Below are 16,608 nucleotides of genomic sequence, written 5' to 3' on the forward strand. Positions count from 1 at the left end.
GGAACAGGGTCAAGGCTGATTTGCATATGGCTGGGTCCAAACTGGAATGGCATGGGCAGCAAAAAAACGATGGATTAAACCCAGATCTGTGACTGGGGGAGAGTGTTTGCATTGTCAGCACTCCGTCCATCATTCTTTTGTGTTGTTAATATTGCCCTAAGTGGGAAGGGTATGCCCAGACGTGGGTCCCGTGCTTCCCATGCCACTGGGTTCAAGCTAGCCTGGCTGATGAGGGGTGAAACCCCGAAACCGGTCCCAGGATGCTTGTTTCCAGTCCAGGGAAGACCTGGCCTGGCAGTTCGGGCTGGACTGTTCCCATGGGGAACAGGGTCAAGGCTGATTTGCATATGGCTGGGTCCAAACTGGAATGGCATGGGCAGCAAAAAAACGATGGATTAAACCCAGATCTGTGACTGGGGGAGAGTGTTTGCATTGTCAGCACTCCGTCCATCATTCTTTTGTGTTGTTAATATTGCCCTAAGTGGGAAGGGTATGCCCAGACGTGGGTCCCGTGCTTCCCATGCCACTGGGTTCAAGCTAGCCTGGCTGATGAGGGGTGAAACCCCGAAACCGGTCCCAGGATGCTTGTTTCCAGTCCAGGGAAGACCTGGCCTGGCAGTTCGGGCTGGACTGTTCCCATGGGGAACAGGGTCAAGGCTGATTTGCATATGGCTGGGTCCAAACTGGAATGGCATGGGCAGCAAAAAAACGATGGATTAAACCCAGATCTGTGACTGGGGGAGAGTGTTTGCATTGTCAGCACTCCGTCCATCATTCTTTTGTGTTGTTAATATTGCCCTAAGTGGGAAGGGTATGCCCAGACGTGGGTCCCGTGCTTCCCATGCCACTGGGTTCAAGCTAGCCTGGCTGATGAGGGGTGAAACCCCGAAACCGGTCCCAGGATGCTTGTTTCCAGTCCAGGGAAGACCTGGCCTGGCAGTTCGGGCTGGACTGTTCCCATGGGGAACAGGGTCAAGGCTGATTTGCATATGGCTGGGTCCAAACTGGAATGGCATGGGCAGCAAAAAAACGATGGATTAAACCCAGATCTGTGACTGGGGGAGAGTGTTTGCATTGTCAGCACTCCGTCCATCATTCTTTTGTGTTGTTAATATTGCCCTAAGTGGGAAGGGTATGCCCAGACGTGGGTCCCGTGCTTCCCATGCCACTGGGTTCAAGCTAGCCTGGCTGATGAGGGGTGAAACCCCGAAACCGGTCCCAGGATGCTTGTTTCCAGTCCAGGGAAGACCTGGCCTGGCAGTTCGGGCTGGACTGTTCCCATGGGGAACAGGGTCAAGGCTGATTTGCATATGGCTGGGTCCAAACTGGAATGGCATGGGCAGCAAAAAAACGATGGATTAAACCCAGATCTGTGACTGGGGGAGAGTGTTTGCATTGTCAGCACTCCGTCCATCATTCTTTTGTGTTGTTAATATTGCCCTAAGTGGGAAGGGTATGCCCAGACGTGGGTCCCGTGCTTCCCATGCCACTGGGTTCAAGCTAGCCTGGCTGATGAGGGGTGAAACCCCGAAACCGGTCCCAGGATGCTTGTTTCCAGTCCAGGGAAGACCTGGCCTGGCAGTTCGGGCTGGACTGTTCCCATGGGGAACAGGGTCAAGGCTGATTTGCATATGGCTGGGTCCAAACTGGAATGGCATGGGCAGCAAAAAAACGATGGATTAAACCCAGATCTGTGACTGGGGGAGAGTGTTTGCATTGTCAGCACTCCGTCCATCATTCTTTTGTGTTGTTAATATTGCCCTAAGTGGAAAGGGTATGCCCAGACGTGGGTCCCGTGCTTCCCATGCCACTGGGTTCAAGCTAGCCTGGCTGATGAGGGGTGAAACCCCGAAACCGGTCCCAGGATGCTTGTTTCCAGTCCAGGGAAGACCTGGCCTGGCAGTTCGGGCTGGACTGTTCCCATGGGGAACAGGGTCAAGGCTGATTTGCATATGGCTGGGTCCAAACTGGAATGGCATGGGCAGCAAAAAAACGATGGATTAAACCCAGATCTGTGACTGGGGGAGAGTGTTTGCATTGTCAGCACTCCGTCCATCATTCTTTTGTGTTGTTAATATTGCCCTAAGTGGGAAGGGTATGCCCAGACGTGGGTCCCGTGCTTCCCATGCCACTGGGTTCAAGCTAGCCTGGCTGATGAGGGGTGAAACCCCGAAACCGGTCCCAGGATGCTTGTTTCCAGTCCAGGGAAGACCTGGCCTGGCAGTTCGGGCTGGACTGTTCCCATGGGGAACAGGGTCAAGGCTGATTTGCATATGGCTGGGTCCAAACTGGAATGGCATGGGCAGCAAAAAAACGATGGATTAAACCCAGATCTGTGACTGGGGGAGAGTGTTTGCATTGTCAGCACTCCGTCCATCATTCTTTTGTGTTGTTAATATTGCCCTAAGTGGGAAGGGTATGCCCAGACGTGGGTCCCGTGCTTCCCATGCCACTGGGTTCAAGCTAGCCTGGCTGATGAGGGGTGAAACCCCGAAACCGGTCCCAGGATGCTTGTTTCCAGTCCAGGGAAGACCTGGCCTGGCAGTTCGGGCTGGACTGTTCCCATGGGGAACAGGGTCAAGGCTGATTTGCATATGGCTGGGTCCAAACTGGAATGGCATGGGCAGCAAAAAAACGATGGATTAAACCCAGATCTGTGACTGGGGGAGAGTGTTTGCATTGTCAGCACTCCGTCCATCATTCTTTTGTGTTGTTAATATTGCCCTAAGTGGGAAGGGTATGCCCAGACGTGGGTCCCGTGCTTCCCATGCCACTGGGTTCAAGCTAGCCTGGCTGATGAGGGGTGAAACCCCGAAACCGGTCCCAGGATGCTTGTTTCCAGTCCAGGGAAGACCTGGCCTGGCAGTTCGGGCTGGACTGTTCCCATGGGGAACAGGGTCAAGGCTGATTTGCATATGGCTGGGTCCAAACTGGAATGGCATGGGCAGCAAAAAAACGATGGATTAAACCCAGATCTGTGACTGGGGGAGAGTGTTTGCATTGTCATCACTCCGTCCATCATTCTTTTGTGTTGTAGAAAATACATAGTGGTAGCCCAAAATAATGTCAGTTACCCTTCACATTGGCTAAACACTCTTTTTGTGTGACATGTATGTAGCTGTTGATGTGTTTCCTCATTGTAGGCCAAAGTGCCTGTGCCACATAACTGACATTTGTTTGTGTCATACCACCAGATGCATAAGCACTGGATTATAATGAACCTGTTATTAGAAGCTTTTGTACTGCCATCTGTCTGAGTCTTGCATGATATGATGTTGGATTACTTTTGTGTGGTAGGTGATATGGCTCCAGCTGATGACATAAATCACTTTAATGTTTGCCTGTTCTACAGGACATCTGACAAATCCCTTCCTTCTATAGTCTGGAAGTCTCTAGCTGTAAATCTGCTCTATTACCCAGTATGATTCAACCATGTATGATTTGCTATGTTTTAGACATATTGACAGCCTATGTGCTGAACAATGTAATAAATTACTTCTTTGACAAGACACTTCTGTGTATGGAAGTTGTTGTGTGAAATGGTTGTAATCCTGAGCTGGACACTGTGTACACTCAACCTATACCATCTTGCACAGGTACCTTGGATCATCATCACATGGTTCACTTGGTCTGACGTATCTACATGGCAAAATGTGAATTTAAAGACAGCAGACAGTGGGTTAGTGACAGGTGAATTTATTGCAATGCTACAACTAACAGAAAATATTTGTGACATAAATTAACAAAAATAGAAATGTGATGAGTTCAGTCATGGTGAATGAAATCATTGGAGTAGATGCCATACCATTGGAAGTCCAAAGTCCAGAGGATTCCTCTCATCGGAAATGGAACGTGGTTCATGATCAGTCCACAGAGTGTATGTGTGTCACACAAAGGAAGTCATTAAGGAAAAGGATTTTTGCTTGCAGAGGTGGATGTCTTGCCATCTATACCTCCTGGATTCTTTGCTGGACATCCCCGCTTGTGATTGGGGGATCAGCTGTTGCAGAGGCAAGGGTGTCTGTGGCTATTTGTGCTCTGGCCGGGCCTCTTTCCTGTGTCTGCTGCACATAGTTTGAGGTGCTGTAGTTGCCATACAGGAAGGGGTAGATGTTGTGAGTAAAGCTCTGCTCATTTAATTATTATGAGCATCATTTTGCCAATCATGATCCTGTGCAGCTGCTTCATTTCCTGGAGTTCTTTTAACACCTAGCTCATCATACCTTGGCACTCCTGATAGACCCCCAAGACGTGGCTGGTGGTGTCCTGACTGACAGGAGCCCCAGTGGACTCACTCTGCTGGCCCACAGCATCCCTCCTATGCACCCTACCCTCACAAGCCTGTGCCATTGCACAGGGTGCCCTCTCCAACTGGGTCCTGGACCCTCAGTGTCCAGAGTGTTGAGTTGCACCTCAGGATCCAAGACTGGGGGTGGCACAAAATGGTAGAAACTGTGCTAGGCACACAGGTTGGGGGCACATTGTTGCCTGGGATGTTGAAGCAACAGGGCTGGGAGATGATGTTGTGGGCACAGTGAGACTCACGGTTGCTGTTTGACCAGGTTGTTCAGATGGGCCAGGACCTTCGTCCACGTGCACAAGTCCAGGAGTGTTGTCATCACTGAGGGCCTAATCCAGGGAGGTAGTGGTTATCTGTTCTGTGGCCTCAATGTGCTCAGTGACAGCTCAACCTGTTAATGAAGAAAGTACAATATTACCTCCAAATGTTTCGTGTTACAGTAAGCAGAGACATTGGACATTCTAATGTTGTAGGTTAGCCTATTGTACCATGTTACCATGATATTAGAGTATTTGACATGACATGTGTGAAACTTGCCTAAACTATTTGACTCAAGCAGCTGATGAGCTGTGCAGATCAGTTGCACTTTGAATGATGGAATTAAAATTACATCTTACTGTAGGAAAGTACCATCTTGCCTGGCATGTTACCCCTATTTTTCACTGTATATATGTTGTTTTAGTGTATGTGTCACTGGGACCCTGCCAGCCAGGGCCCCAGTGCTCATAAGTGTGCCCTGAATGTGTTACCTGTGTTATGACTAACTGTCTCACTGAGGCTCTGCTATCCAGAACCTCAGTGGTTATGCTCTCTCATTTCTTTCAAATTGTCACTAACAGGCTAGTGACCAATTTTACCAATTTACATTGGCATACTGGAACACCCTTATAATTCCCTAGTATATGGTACTGAGGTACCCAGGGTATTGGGGTTCCAGGAGATCCTTATGGGCTGCAGCATTTCTTTTGCCACCCATAGGGAGCTCTGACAATTCTTACACAGGCCTGCCACTGCAGCCTGAGTGAAATAACATCCACGTTATTTCACAGCCATTTACCACTGCACTTAAGTAACTTATAAGTCACCTATATGTCTAACCTTTACCTGGTAAAGGTTAGGTGCAAAGTTACTAAGTGTGTGGGCACCCTGGCACTAGCCAAGGTGCCCCCACATTGTTCAGGGCAAATTCCCCGGACTTTGTGAGTGCGGGGACACCATTACACGCGTGCACTACACATAGGTCACTACCTATGTGTAGCTTCACAATGGTAACTCCGAAAATGGCCATGTAACATGTCTATGATCATGGAATTGCCCCCTCTATGCCATCCTGGCATAGTTGGCACAATCCCATGATCCCACAGGTATGTAGCTCAGACCTGGGCACTGCCAAACTACCTTTCCCGGGGTTTCACTGCAGCTGCTGCCAACCCCTCAGACAGGTTTCTGCCCTCCTGGGGTCCAGCCAGGCTTGGCCCAGGATGGCAGAACAAAGGACTTCCTCAGAGAGAGGGTGTTACACCCTCTCCCTTTGGAAAAAGGTGTCAGGGCTGGGGAGGAGTAGCCTCCCCCAGCTCTGGAAATGCTTTCATGGGCACAGATGGTGCCCATTTCTGCATAAGCCAGTGTACACCGGTTCAGGGACCCCTCAGCCCTGCTCTGGCGCGAAACTGGACAAAGGAAAGGGGAGTGACCTCTCCCCTGACCTGCACCTCCCCTGGGAGGTGCCCAGAGCTCCTCCAGTGTGCTCCAGACCTCTGCCATCTTGGAAACAGAGGTGCTGCTGGCACACTGGACTGCTCTGAGTGGCCAGGGCCAGCAGGTGACGTCAGAGACTCCTTCTGATAGGCTCCTTCAGGTGTTGCTAGCCTATCTTCTCTCCTAAATAGCCAAACCCTCTTTTCTGGCTATTTAGGGTCTCTGCTTTGGGGATTTCCTTAGATAACGAATGCAAGAGCTCATCAGAGTTCCTCTGCATCTCTCTCTTCACCTTCTGCCAAGGAATCGACTGCTGACCGCGCTGGAAGCCTGCAAAACTGCAACAAAGTAGCGAAGACGACTACTGCAACTCTGTAACGCTGATCCTGCCGCCTTCTCGACTGTTTTCCTGGTGGTGCATGCTGTGGGGGTAGTCTGCCTCCTCTCTGCACTAGAAGCTCCGAAGAAATCTCCCGGTGGTCGACGGAACCTTCCCCCTGCTACCGCAGGCACCAAAGAACTGCATCACCGGTACACTGGGTCTCCTCTCAGCACGAAGAGCGAGGTCCCTTGAATCCAGCAACTCTGTCCAAGTGACTCCCACAGTCCAGTGACTCTTCAGTCCAAGTTTGGTGGAGGTAAGTCCTTGCCTCCCCACGCCAGACTGCATTGCTGGGAACCGCGACTTTTGCAGCTACTCCGGCCTCTGTGCACTTCCGGCGGAAATCCTTTGTGCACAGCCAAGCCTGGGTCCACGGCACTCTAACCTGCATTGCACGACTTTCTAAGTTGTCCTCCGGCGGCATGGGACTCCTTTGTGCAACTTCGGGTGAGCACCATTTCACTCCTCTTTGTAGTGCCTGTTCCGGCACTTTTGCGGGTGCTGCCTGCTTTTGAGAGGGCTCCTTGTCTTGCTGGGCGCCCCCTCTGTCCCCTGACGCAATTGGCGACATCTTGGTCCCTCCTGGGCCACAGCAGCATCCAAAAATGCTAACCGCATGACTTGCAGCTAGCAAGGCTTGTTGGTGGTCTTTCTTCAGGAAAATACTTCTGCACAACTCTCCATGGCGTGGGGGATCCATCCTCCAAAGGGGAAGTCTCTAGCCCTTGTCGTTCCTGCAGAATCTTCAGCTTCTACTGTCCAGCAGCAGCTTCTTTGCACCCACAGCTGGCATTTCCTGGGCATCTGCCCATCTCCGACTTGCTTGTGACTTTTGAACTTGGTCCCCTTGTTCCACAGGTACCCTCGACTGGAAATCCATTGTTGTTGCATTGCTGGTTTGTGTCTTTCCTGCAGAATTCCCCTATCACGACTTCTATGTCCTTTGGGGAACTTTAGTGCACTTTGCACTCACTTTTCAGGGTCTTGGGGTGGGCTATTTTTCTAACCCTAACTGTTTTCTTACAGTCCCAGCGACCCTCTACAAGGTCACATAGGTTTGGGGTCCATTCGTGGTTCGCATTCCACTTTTGGAGTATATGGTTTGTGTTGCCCCTATCCCTATGTGTCCCCATTGCATCCTATTGTAACTATACATTGTTTGCACTGTTTTCTAATACTATACTGCATATTTTTGGTATTGTGTACATATATCTTGTGTATATTTGCTATCCTCATACTGAGGGTACTCACTGAGATACTTTTGGCATATTGTCATAAAAATAAAGTACCTTTATTTTTAGTATATCTGTGTATTGTGTTTTCTTATGATATTGTGCATATGACACTAGTGGTACTGTAGGAGCTTCACTCGTCTCCTAGTTCAGCCTAAGCTGCTCTGCTAAGCTACCATTATCTATCAGCCTAAGCTGCTAGACACCCTATACACTAATACGGGATACCTGGGCCTGGTGCAAGGTGTAAGTACCCCTTGGTACTCACTACAAGCCAGTCCAGCCTCCTACATTGGTTGTGCAGCGGTGGGATATGTCCCTTGCAACTGCTTACCACTTTCGTCATTGTACTTTTCATAAGAGAAAAATATGCAAAACAAGTTCAGTGTATGTACACCTAACCAAAAAGTTTTGCATTTCCTCTTTTCACTCTTTTCTAAGTGCTGAAAAGTACCTCTAAACTTCCTAAAAAGTTCTTTAAAAGTTTTAAAAGTTTTTTTTTCTGTCTTTTCAAAAGTTCTGAAAAACTTTTTTCTCACTTTTTCTGTCACTTAAACACTGTCTAAAATGTCTGGCACAGGCCAAACTGTTGATCTGTCCAAACTTGCTTATGATAACCTTAGCTGGAAAGAAGCAAGGAGTCTCTGCATAGATAGAGGTTTAAGTGTAAGGAAGAATCCTTCTAGAGAACTGTTAGTGAATATGCTTGTTGAACAGGATAAGGCCACAGCTGGCACTCCTGTTGAAAAGTTAGCTGATGGTTCCCACTCTGACTCTGGGGCACCCCTAGCTAAAGAAGTGGGAGGGAAACTTCCAAGCCTGCCCCCTAGCAGACAACCTAGCATAGTTGGAACTGATGTTGAGTCACATCATACAGATAGTGTGGTCTCACATCACAGTAAGAGTATTCCTTCTCATCATAGTAGAAGTGCTGTTTCTGTGAGCCAAGCTGTTAGGGTGCCATCTGTTAGGGCCAGGTCTCCTTCTGTCCTTTCTAATCATACTTCTGTTTCTAGACATGTCCCTCCCACCCACCCTGATGACAGATTGTTAGAAAGGGAGCTCAATAGATTGAGAGTGGAACAAACCAGACTGAAGCTCAAGAAGCAACAGCTGGATTTGGATAGACAGTCATTAGAAGTGGAGAAAGAAAGACAGAAATTGGGTTTAGAAACCCATGGTGGCAGCAGCAGTATTCCCAATGGTCATCCTGCAAAAGAGCATGATTCTAGGAATCTGCACAAGATAGTTCCCCCTTATAAGGAGGGGGATGACATTAACAAGTGGTTTGCTGCACTTGAGAGGGCCTGTGTTGTACAGGATGTCCCTCAAAGGCAGTGGGCTGCTATCCTATGGCTATCATTTAGTGGAAAGGGTAGGGATAGGCTCCTTACTGTGAAAGAAAGTGAAGCCAATGATTTCAAAGTTCTTAAGAATGCACTCCTGGATGGTTATGGCTTAACCACTGAACAGTACAGGATGAAGTTCAGAGAAACCAAAAAGGAGTCTTCACAAGACTGGGTTGATTTCATTGACCATTCAGTGAAGGCCTTGGAGGGGTGGTTACATGGCAGTAAAGTTACTGATTATGAAAGCCTGTATAACTTGATCCTGAGAGAGCATATTCTTAATAATTGTGTGTCTGATTTGTTGCACCAGTACTTGGTGGACTCTGATCTGACCTCTCCCCAAGAATTGGGAAAGAAGGCAGACAAATGGGTCAGAACCAGGGTGAACAGAAAGGTTCATACAGGGGGTGACAAAGATGGCAATAAGAAGAAGGATGGTAAGTCTTCTGACAAGGGTGGGGACAAATCTAAAAATGAGTCTTCATCAGGCCCACAAAAACACTCTGGTGGGGGTGGTGGGTCCAAATCCTCTTCAAATCAAAACAAAGAAAAGAAACCATGGTGCTATTTATGTAAAATAAAAGGCCATTGAACAACAGATCCCAGTTGTCCAAAGAAAAGCACCAAGCCTCCTACCACTACAACTCCTACTGCTACACCTAGTGTCCCTACTAATAGCAGTGGTGGTGGGAGCAAACCTACTAATAGCCAATCTAAGGGAGTAGCTGGGCTCACTTTTGGTAACTTAGTTGGGGTTGGTCTTGTTAGGGAGACCACAGACAGAGGCTGTGTTAGTCTCTGAGGGTGCTATTGATTTAGCCACCTTAGTTGCTTGTCCCCTTAACATGGATAAGTACAAGCAACTACCCCTAATAAATGGTGTTGAGGTTCAGGCCTACAGAGACACAGGTGCCAGTGTTACAATGGTAATAGAGAAACTGGTCCACCCTGAACAACACCTACTTGGTCACCAGTACCAAGTAACCGATGCTCATAACAACACCCTTAGCCACCCCATGGCTGTTGTGAATCTCAACTGGAGGGGGTTACTGGCCCAAAGAAAGTTGTGGTTGCCTCAGATTTACCTGTAGACTGTCTATTAGGGAATGATTTAGAGACATCAGCTTGGGCAGAAGTGGAGTTGGAGGCTCATGCAGCAATGCTGGGCATTCCAGGGCATATTTTTGCTTTGACCAGGGCTCAGGCCAAAAAGCAAAAAGGACATGGTGACTTGGATCCTGTAAGAATGGACCAAGTGCTCCCTAAAGCTAGGGCTAGTAGAAGTAAAGCACTACCTACTATCCCTGCCTCTACAGTGGATTCTACTTCTGAGGAAGAAGAATTTCCACCCTGTGCAGAACCTACACCAGAGGAGCTGGAAGCAGACACTGCTGAGCTTTTGGGTGAAGGGGGGCCTGCCAGGGAGGAGCTGAGTGTGGCACAGCAGACCTATCCCACACTAGAGGGTCTAAGACAGCAAGCTGTCAAACAAGCAAATGGGGATGTCAGTGACTCTCACAGAGTTTACTGGGAGGACAACCTCTTGTACACTGAAGCAAGGGATCCAAAACCTGGAGCTGCCAGGAGATTGGTGATTCCTCAGGAGTACAGAAAGTTCCTCCTAACTCTTGCTCACGACATTCCCTTAGCTGGACATTTGGGGCAAATTAAAACTTGGGACAGGCTTGTTCCCCTGTTTCATTGGCCTAGAATGTCTGAGGACACAAAATAATTTTGTAAGTCCTGTGAAACCTGTCAAGCCAGTAGCAAGACAGGTGGCACTCCAAAGGCACCCCTTATTCCACTGCCTGTGGTTGGGGTTCCCTTTGAAAGGGTAGGGGTTGACATAGTTGGCCCCCTTGACCCTCCTACTGCTTCAGGCAATAGGTTTATCTTGGTGGTAGTGGACCATGCCACCAGATATCCTGAAGCAATTCCTCTAAGGACCACTACAGCCCCTGCAGTGGCAAAGGCCCTCCTGGGAATCTTTTCCAGGGTGGGCTTCCCAAAAGAGGTGGTATCAGACAGGGGAAGCAATTTCATGTCTGCTTACTTAAAGGCCATGTGGAAGGAGTGTGGTGTGACACACAAGTTCACCACACCCTATCATCCACAAACAAATGGACTGGTGGAGAGATTTAACAAAACTCTCAAAGGCATGATTATGGGACTCCCTGAAAAACTCCGCAGGAGATGGGATATCCTTTTACCATGCCTCCTTTTTGCTTACAGGGAGGTACCCCAGAAAGAAGTGGGCTTCAGCCCCTTTGAACTTCTTTTTGGACACCCTGTGAGGAGGGTTGGGAACAACCTTTAAAAGCTCCAAAGCAAGACATAGTGGACTATGTACTTGGCCTCAGATCAAGGATGGCTGAGTACATGAAAAAGGCCAGTAAAAACCTTCAGGCCAGCCAAGAGCTCCAAAAGCAATGGCATGACCAGAAGGCTGTTTTGGTTCAGTACCAACCAGGGCAGAAAGTGTGGGTCTTGGAGCCTGTGGCCCCAAGAGCACTCCAAGATAAATGGAGTGGACCCCACATAATTGTTGAGAAAAAGGGTGAAGTCACCTACTTAGTTGACTTAGGCACTGCCAGGAGTCCCCTTAGGGTGCTCCATGTCAACCGCCTGAAACCCTACTATGACAGGGCTGATCTCACCCTGCTCATGGCAACTGATGAGGGACAGGAAGAAGAGAGTGACCCTCACCCTGATCTCTTCTCTTCCACAGAACAAGATGCTCTAGTGGAAGGTGTAGTTTTGGCAGATTGTCTTACTGCTGAGCAGAAAGACCACTGCATAAATCTCCTGGGTCAGTTTTCTGAACTCTTCTCTACTGTGCCAGGTACCACTTCTTGGTGTGAGCACACTATAGATACTGGAGACAGCTTGCCTGTCAAAAGTAAGATCTATAGGCAGCCTGACCATGTCAGAGACTGCATAAAGCAAGAGGTACAGAAAATGTTAGAACTGGGAGTGGTTGAGCACTCTGAAAGTCCATGGGCTTCTCCTGTGGTACTTGTACCAAAACCTCATTCCAAAGATGGAAAGAAGGAAATGCGGTTTTGTGTTGACTACAGAGGTCTCAACCAGGTAACCAAAACTGATGCTCACCCTATACCCAGGGCAGATGAGCTCATAGATACACTGGCATCTGCCAAGTATCTAAGCACTTTTGACTTGACTGCAGGGTATTGGCAGATCAAATTATCAGAAGATGCAAAAGCAAAAACTGCATTTTCAACCATTGGAGGCCATTACCAATTCACAGTAATGCCTTTTGGATTGAAAAATGCACCTGCCACTTTTCAGAGGTTGGTGTACACAGTCCTGCAAGGGCTGGAAGCTTTTAGTGCAGCATATTTGGACAATATAGCTGTCTTTAGCTCCAGCTGGGATGATCACCTGGTCCACCTATGGAAAGATTTGGAGGCCCTGCAAAAGGCAGGCCTCACTATCAAGGCTTCAAAGTGACAGATAGGGCAGGGGAAGGTGGTTTATCTGGGACACCTTTGTGGTGGGGAACAGATTGCACCACTGCAGGGGAAAATCCAAACTATTATAGATTGGGTTCCCCCTACTACTCAGACTCAGGTGAGAGCCTTTTTAGGCCTCACTGGGTACTATAGGAGGTTCATAAAGAACTATGGCTCCATTGCAGCCCCTCTTAATGACCTCACTTCAAAGAAAATGCCTAAGAAGGTATTATGGACAGCAAACTGTCAGAAAGCTTTTGAGGAGCTGAAGCAGGCCATGTGCTCTGCACCTGTCCTGAAAAGCCCTTGTTACTCTAAAAAATTCTATGTCCAAACTGATGCATCTGAATTAGGAGCAGGGGCAGTCCTATCACAACTCAATTCTGAGGGCCAGGATCAACCTGTTGCTTTTATTAGTAGAAGGTTGACCCCTAGAGAAAAGCGTTGGTCTGCCATAGAGAGGGAGGCCTTTGCTGTGGTCTGGGCACTGAAGAAGTTGAGGATATACCTGTTTGGCACTCACTTCATTGTTCAGACAGACCACAAACCTCTACTTTGGCTAAAACAAATGAAAGGTGAAAATCCTAAATTGTTGAGGTGGTCCATATCCCTACAGGGAATGGACTATACAGTGGAACATAGACCTGGGAGTAGCCACTCCAATGCAGATGTACTCTCCAGATATTTCCACTTAGACAATGAAGGCCCATCAGGGAATGACTAGTCTTATTGTCCTTCGTTTGGGGGGGGGGGTTGTGTAGGAAAGTACCATCTTGCCTGGCATGTTACCCCCATTTTTCACTGTATATATGTTGTTTTAGTGTATGTGTCACTGGGACCCTGCCAGCCAGGGCCCCAGTGCTCATAAGTGTGCCCTGAATGTGTTACCTGTGTTAGGACTAACTGTCTCACTGAGGCTCTGCTATCCAGAACCTCAGTGGTTATGCTCTCTCATTTCTTTCAAATTGTCACTAACAGGCTAGTGACCAATTTTACCAATTTACATTGGCATACTGGAACACCCTTATAATTCCCTAGTATATGGTACTGAGGTACCCAGGGTATTGGGGTTCCAGGAGATCCCTATGGGCCGCAGCATTTCTTTTGCCACCAATAGGGAGCTCTGACAATCCTTCACAGGCCTGCCACTGCAGCCTGAGTGAAATCACGTCCACGTTATTTCACAGCCATTTACCACTGCACTTAAGTAACTTATAAGTCACCTATATGTCTAACCTTTACCTGGTAAAGGACAGGTGCAAAGTTACTTAGTGTGTGGGCACCCTGGCACTAGCCATTGTTCAGGGCAAATTCCCCGGACTTTGTGAGTGCGGGGACACCATTACACGCGTGCACTACACATAGGTCACTACCAATGTGTAGCTTCACAATGGTAACTCCGAATATGGCCATGTAACATGTCTATGATCATGGAATTGCCCCCTCTATGCCATCCTGGCATAGTTGGCACAATCCCATGATCCCACAGGTCTGTAGCTCAGACCTGGGTACTACCAAACTACCTTTCCCGGGGTTTCACTGCAGCTGCTGCTGCTGCCAACCCCTCAGACAGGTTTCTGCCCTCCTGGGGTCCAGCCAGGCTTGGCCCAGGATGGCAGAACAAAGGACTTCCTCAGAGACAGGGTGTTCTCCCCCAGCCTCTGGAAATGCTTTCATGGGCACAGATGGTGCCCATTTCTGCATAAGCCAGTCTACACCGGTTCAGGGACCCCTCAGCCCTGCTCTGGTGCGAAACTGGACAAAGGAAAGGGGAGTGACCTCTCCCCTGACCTGCACCTCCCCTGGGAGGTGCCCAGAGCTCCTCCAGTGTGCTCCAGACCTCTGCCATCTTGGAAACAGAGGTGCTGCTGGCACACTGGACTGCTCTGAGTGGCCAGGGCCAGCAGGTGACGTCAGAGACTCCTTCTGATAGGCTCCTTCAGGTGTTGCTAGCCTATCTTCTCTCCTAAATAGCCAAACCCTCTTTTCTGGCTATTTAGGGTCTCTGCTTTGGGGATTTCCTTAGATAACGAATGCAAGAGCTCATCAGAGTTCCTCTGCATCTCTCTCTTCACCTTCTGCCAAGGAATCGACTGCTGACCGCGCTGGAAGCCTGCAAAACTGCAACAAAGTAGCGAAGACGACTACTGCAACTCTGTAACGCTGATCCTGCCGCCTTCTCGACTGTTTTCCTGGTGGTGCATGCTGTGGGGGTAGTCTGCCTCCTCTCTGCACTAGAAGCTCCGAAGAAATCTCCCGTGGGTTGACGGAATCTTCCCCCTGCTACCGCAGGCACCAAAGAACTGCATCACAAGTACCCTGGGTCTCCTCTCAGCACGACGAGCGAGGTCCCTTGAATCCAGCAACTCTGTCCAAGTGACTCCCACAGTCCAGTGACTCTTCAGTCCAAGTTTGGTGGAGGTAAGTCCTTGCTTCCCCACTCCAGACTGCATTGCTGGGAACCGCAACTTTTGCAGCTACTCCGGCCTCTGTGCACTTCCGGCGGAAATCCTTTGTGCACAGCCAAGCCTGGGTCCACAGCACTCTAACCTGCATTGCACGACTTTCTAAGTTGTCCTCAGGCGGCGTGGGACTCCTTTGTGCAACTTCGGGTGAGCACCGTTTCACTCCTCTTTGTAGTGCCTGTTCCGGCACGTCTGCGGGTGCTGCCTGCTTCTGAGAGGGCTCCTTGTCTTGCTGGGCGCCCCCTCTGTCCCCTGACGCAATTGGCGACATCTTGATCCCTCCTGGGCCACAGCAGCATCCAAAAACGCTAACCACACGACTTGCAGCTAGCAAGGCTTGTTGGCAGTCTTTCTTCAGGGAAACACTTCTGCACAACTCTCCACAACGTGGGGGATCCATCCTCCAAAGGGGAAGTCTCTAGCCCTTGTCGTTCCTGCAGAATCCTCAGCTTCTACTGTCCAGTAGCAGCTTCTTTGCACCCACAGCTGGCATTTCCTTGGCATCTGCCCATCTCCGACTTGCTTGTGACTTTTGGACTTGGTCCCCTTGTTCCACAGGTACCCTCGACTGGAAATCTATTGTTGTTGCATTGCTGGTTTGTGTCTTTCCTGCAGAATTCCCCTTTCACGACTTCTATGTCCTTTGGGGAACTTTAGTGCACTTTGCACTCACTTTTCAGGGTCTTGGGGTGGGCTATTTTTCTAACCCTAACTGTTTTCTTACAGTCCCAGTGACCCTCTACAAGGTCTCATAGGTTTGGGGTCCATTTGTGGTTCGCATTCCACTTTTGGAGTATATGGTTTGTGTTGCCCCTATCCCTATGTGTCCCCATTGCATCCTATTGTAACTATACATTGTTTGCACTGTTTTCTAATACTGTACTGCATATTTTTGGTATTGTGTACATATATCTTGTGTATATTTGCTATCCTCATACTGAGGGTACTCACTGAGATACTTTTGGCATATTGTCATAAAAAGAAAGTACCTTTATTTTTAGTATATTGTGCATATGACACTAGTGGTACTGTAGGAGCTTCACTCGTCTCCTAGTTCAGCCTAAGCTGCTCTGCTAAGCTACCATTATCTATCAGCCTAAGCTGCTAGACACCCTATACACTAATAAGGGATACCTGGGCCTGGTGCAAGGTGTAATTACCCCTTGGTACTCACTACAAGCCAGTCCAGCCTCCTACACTTACCAACAGTGTAGACAAAACAGTTGCGAGGCAGCTTATGCCTTTGACCATTTGGAGGCCTAGTTGAGTGAGATACAGGCAATCACAGAACTTTGTTGAATATATGTGATTGCATTTATCATGTGTGCAGTGGTGTGTCAATGTGTATGGTGCCTATACCAATCTGGTGATGCAGCTTGAGGCCTTAGGAACCCTTGGTGAACACACTTGGTAAGGTGTCATTCCTGTCCTCTATAGTTTCATCGTGCTTTAGCAGATCAGGATGGAGCTAGGTAGACAGGCACATATCTGAGTTGAGCATGATCTGTATGTTGCTCACTCCCAGGTGAGTGCACATCAATTGAGAGTTAACAAACAGGGGTGTATGGACAAGTGACTACTAGGCTGCTGGCTGGAATTTCAGATACAGGGCCTCCTTGGAGTTGCAGTCAGGTCACTCCTTCTACTTCCCAACACTAAACAAATGATATCCTCCCAGGTGAGTACACTTCATTTGAGAGTTAACAAAC

The sequence above is a fragment of the Pleurodeles waltl genome, chromosome 2_1 (assembly GCF_031143425.1).
Source record: "Pleurodeles waltl isolate 20211129_DDA chromosome 2_1, aPleWal1.hap1.20221129, whole genome shotgun sequence".
NCBI classification, from domain to species: Eukaryota; Metazoa; Chordata; class Amphibia; order Caudata; family Salamandridae; genus Pleurodeles; species Pleurodeles waltl.